This window comes from Alosa pseudoharengus, unplaced genomic scaffold (assembly GCF_046254945.1).
Source record: "Alosa pseudoharengus isolate Yale_2024_CS ecotype anadromous, Long Island Sound unplaced genomic scaffold, YU_APseudo_1.1 YU_APseudo_1.1_scf_22, whole genome shotgun sequence".
NCBI lineage: Eukaryota > Metazoa > Chordata > Actinopteri > Clupeiformes > Clupeidae > Alosa > Alosa pseudoharengus.
Genome location: NW_027468680.1, coordinates 1199202 through 1203677, shown reverse-complemented (window position 1 = coordinate 1203677; position 4476 = coordinate 1199202). Strand labels below are relative to the sequence as shown.

The 4476-nt window shown below is 43.2% G+C and overlaps 1 protein-coding gene across 2 annotated transcripts in view; it reads right to left on the bottom strand.

Annotated features, from left to right (window-relative positions):
* Positions 1 to 3986: 3986 nt before the first annotated feature.
* cyp7b1 (cytochrome P450, family 7, subfamily B, polypeptide 1) overlaps positions 3987 to 4476 on the bottom strand; it is a 50962-nt gene continuing 50472 nt past the window's right edge. For both annotated transcript variants that reach the window (XM_076300172.1, XM_076300171.1), the window contains exon 7: positions 3987 to 4476. This exon is cut by the window's right edge and continues 664 nt beyond it. The gene's annotated coding sequence lies outside the window, so the exon portion shown is untranslated.

Genomic DNA, 4476 nt, shown 5'->3' with positions numbered 1-4476 from the left:
GAAGAGTAAAGAGCGCCTAATTATGTATTCCGCGGTATGTACAAAGACTGCTCCTGAAAGCGCACGTCTATTCTGCGCCTAAATACTTGCGCCTTGTAAAATTAGGTGTTAATCCAAATTGAAGTTCAATGCTTCAATAAGAGAACCTTTCAAAGACAACAGAATCGCTATTTAGAGCACCAGTTTTGCAAGTCTTTGTAGGCTACTATCAAAAGCAACATTAACTTTCGTTGGCCTTTCGAATGTCTAACTTTCACTTTCACGTCATTCACTTAAACTTTCCTACTTGCTAGATTTGACCAATTTTCCATAGCCTACGTTCACAAGTAGTTTGACTAGAACTACTGATCTTCATTATCTCCCTGCTCGTTGACATCTTATCATCTATGGTATTATTTCATGATCGCTAAACGTTTGATTCTTTTTAATGTTGTCATCAGTTAACTTCATTCAACTGCGCTTGTAGGCTCTGCCATTCAGTTGTGGACGTTCGTAAATTGCGTTTATGGGCGGAGAGAGGCAGAGAAAGGCGCAGTTTACACCAAGGATTGAACGATTGATAAATACGACGGAAACTTGGGTCTGTCAGCGTTCGCAGTCTGCGGTTTGTCCATGGCGCTGATAACGTTACGTTCGCAAATGTACGTACATCTGGCCCTCAGACTCTTAACTGCACTTTGCAATTCACACTTATACAAATACATGTAGTCCATACTGTAGATATTAGAAGGCTAGATGCCGCATTGTCCGTGGAGTTGTATTAGGTGGTTATGCGGCCGCCATATTGCTGTGGGCAACGCCTTTGCTGTTTATGGGCAACGCCTTTGCTGTTTATGTTTTATGCATTATGTTCATTTTTAAACTGAGTGAGATTGAATTTGAGTTACAGTGATGGAATGTGTTAGTGATAAAGCATGTAGCTAGCTATTAGAGATTTTGCATTGCTGTATGTAGATACAGTTTATAGTTTTTTTTGTGATTACCGTAAAACTCTGAAAAATAGCCCGGGCTTTTATTTTCCCAAATCGCCAAACTGCACCGGCTAGTATTAGGGACAGGCGTCTATATGAGACAGGCCTTTAATTCCCTTTACACAAAACTTTTCCTTTGCAAAGATGGAAAATATTATCGAATTAATTATTTCAAACACACTGAATGCCTACCCATATTACTAGGCTATCCAATGATAGGCTTCAATTACGGATCATTCACAAAGAGATTTACAAAGTGCTCGTACCACACCATTGAAAGCTAATATTTTGTCTCTAGCAACCTACAGCAACCTAGGTATGAAAAACATCAGCAAGAAATTTGCTGTTCTAGCTGGTCAACCATCATCATAGGGTGGTCAAACAAGGTGATCAACAATCTGGTCAACCAGCAAACCACCTTAAGATGGTAAGGCTGTTTTTTTCAGTAGGGATAAAACTGGCTTAAACAGACGATCTAGGAGAATTTAGGAGATTAAATACAACACGAGACTAAAAAACAGACCAGGCTTCTATTTGGAGATTAATTCTGATTTCTAGATAGATAGATAGATAGATACTTTATTGATCCCCAAGGGGAAATTCAAGATTCTAGTGTTTGAATGTCAGGTAAATACAGGTTATTATCATAAAAACAGGTTATTGTGATATTCTCACTGATGCTTTACGTTTCGTTAGTTACTCACACATTGTTAGCCCTCTGTGCATGCAAACACATACTGTAGAACTTAAGTTGTGTATAGTATATATACTCTTTTGATCCCGTGAGGGAAATTTGGTCTCTGCATTTATCCCAATCCGTGAATTAGTGAAACACACACAGCACACAGTGTACACACAGTGAGGTGAAGCACACACTAATCCCGGCGCAGTGAGCTGCCTGCATCAACAGCGGCGCTCGGGGAGCAGTGAGGGGTTAGGTGCCTTGCTCAAGGGCACTTCAGCCGTGCCTACTGGTCGGGGTTCTAACCGGCAACCCTCCAGTTACAGGTCCGAAGTGCTAACCAGTAGGCCACAGCTGCCCATAGTGTGTGTGTGTGTGTGTGTGTGTGTGTGTGTGTGTGTGTGTGTGTGCACCATGTGTCACCATTTCAAACACACGCGCGCACACACACACACACACACACACACACACACACACACACTACAACACACACACTACAACACACACGCACGTTTGAAATGGTGACACATGGTGTGTGTGTGTGTGTGTGTGTGTGTGTGTGTGTGTGCGTGCGTGTTGTAGTGTGTGTGTGTGTGTGTGTGTGGGTGCGTGCGTGCGTGTGTGTTGTAGTGTGTGTGTTGTAGTGTGTGTGTGTGTGTGTGTGTGTGTGTGTGTGTGTGTGTGTGTGTGCGCGTGTGTGTGCGCGCGTGTGTTTGAAATGGTGACCCCATGTGGAAAGCCCTCGACAGCAGTGGAAAACTAACCATGACCCCCCATGACCCTAACCGTGACCCCCCATGACCCTAACCATGACCCCCCCATGACTCTAACCGTGACCCCCCATGACCCTAACCATGACCCCCCCATGACTCTAACCGTGACCCCCCATGACCCTAACCGTTACCCCCCATGACCCCAATGCAGTCCTGGTCCCGAGATCCCTTAATACTGGTTTGACACACTAACACAGTACTGGTAAACACACACACACACACACACACACTAACACAGTCCTGGTAAACACACACACACACACACACACACACACAAGTGCAAGTGCGTTATAACTGCCCGATAACAGCCCAAAGTGCGTTACCAAGATGGCTGCCGAGTGGAGGGACTTGACTGCAGTCTGTTGTGTGTGTGGTCATGTGATGTGTGTGGACTGTAGTCTAGTGTGTGTGTGTGAGAGTTTCTGTAGAGTGTGTGTGTGTGTGTGTGAGTTTCTGTAGAGTGTGTGTGTGTGTGTGAGAGAGTTTCTGTAGAGTGTGTGTGTGTGTGAGAGTTTCTACAGAGTGTGTGTGTGAGCAGGCCCGTCGCTAGAAGGCAAGCAAACCAAGCAATTGCTTGGGGCCCCGAGCTGGCCAGGGGCCCCAAGACAACGACTGGTTAAGAATAAAATGCAACGACAAACTGTGAGCGCCCCTTTGATAGTCAATGCAGTAAAGTGCAACGACACTGTTACCGGCAATACCGGGATCCCCCTCAAGGGGGCCTCTCTCAGTAGTCCAGCCAGCCAGGTTTGTGGTCTCTGCTGCTGCCGCGAAAATATAAAACCTCGGCAATCATAATGAAGCGGAGTTATGCGTCTGGAAGCCAGAAGAGAAAGGAAGAGGATGACAAGAAAAAACAAGATTGGGGTAAGTGATAAATTGTGTGATACACTGGATAAAATAGCTCTACTTGTCTTGTACAAATGGTTTAATGTCGCAGCAGGAAGGCTAGCCTAGCAAAAAATGTTTATGTTAACTACCTGCCTGAAGGCCCATGCTGCTTGTAACAAACTAGAACAGTTAGCGCAACTTTTTTTCCGAACGGACGGAATATGGTTACATACTGTAATATGTTTATTAACGGGATAAGGAAGACGCAGATCTGTTCCAGAATCACTGTTTATCGTATTTAATGACATAACATTGCTATAGCTTTGTAATAGGTTTTGATGAAAGTGGCATAGCTTCTCTGCTATAGGCCTACTAACTATTCGACCGTGATAATCTATTTACCAAATGGGGGTTAGGAAAACCACACGATAAATTTCGTGCATCAAAGCAGACTGGAACATTCATGTCTAGTAGTATTCATGCACGCCAGCTGTTTACTGTCTTTAAAGCATCAGGTGCGTCTGTCTAATTCTCAAACAGCAGAATGCTTAAATGCTATGTTAAGCTACAAGTAGGCCTGGGTCAATGTATAACATTAGCTTGGGATGTTTTTACAGTAAGCATTGGTAGTTGTGAAAGCAGCTGCATCCCTTCTAAATATCAAAATATGGAAATGCTAACATATCTTTTCTTTCTCCCTCAAGGTGCTTTGCTTAAATTTCTCAGCCCTCAGGCTCTTCCTAGATACCTCCGCTGATGAAGATGGCCTGAAAGGTTAATCTTATGTGTGTGTGTGTGTGTGTGTACTTGTATTTATGTTGGATTTTTAAATTGCTATACAACCTGCACTCTTTATAGTTTGAACAATGCATCCTTTTTCTGCATAAGATGGCAGTGTTTTATTTTCTCACTTTGTGAGAACTGAATAATGTGAGTGTGTGTGTGTGTGTGTGTTTAAGTATGTTGGATTTAGTTATTGTGCACTTTTTTACATTTATATTGGATTTTATGGTACGGTGGTGTTTTTGCAAATGTTCAAATGTTCAAAATGTTCAAAACTAATGCACAGTATATATATATATGCAACTGCAGTATTTGCACTGTCAACATTTTTTATTTATATAAAGTGTGGGTGAACTTAAACTGTATGGCTATGCTGTGGTTCCTGTAGGCTTTGCGTGCGGTGGGGGGGGGGCCTCCATGTCCATTTTGCTTGGGG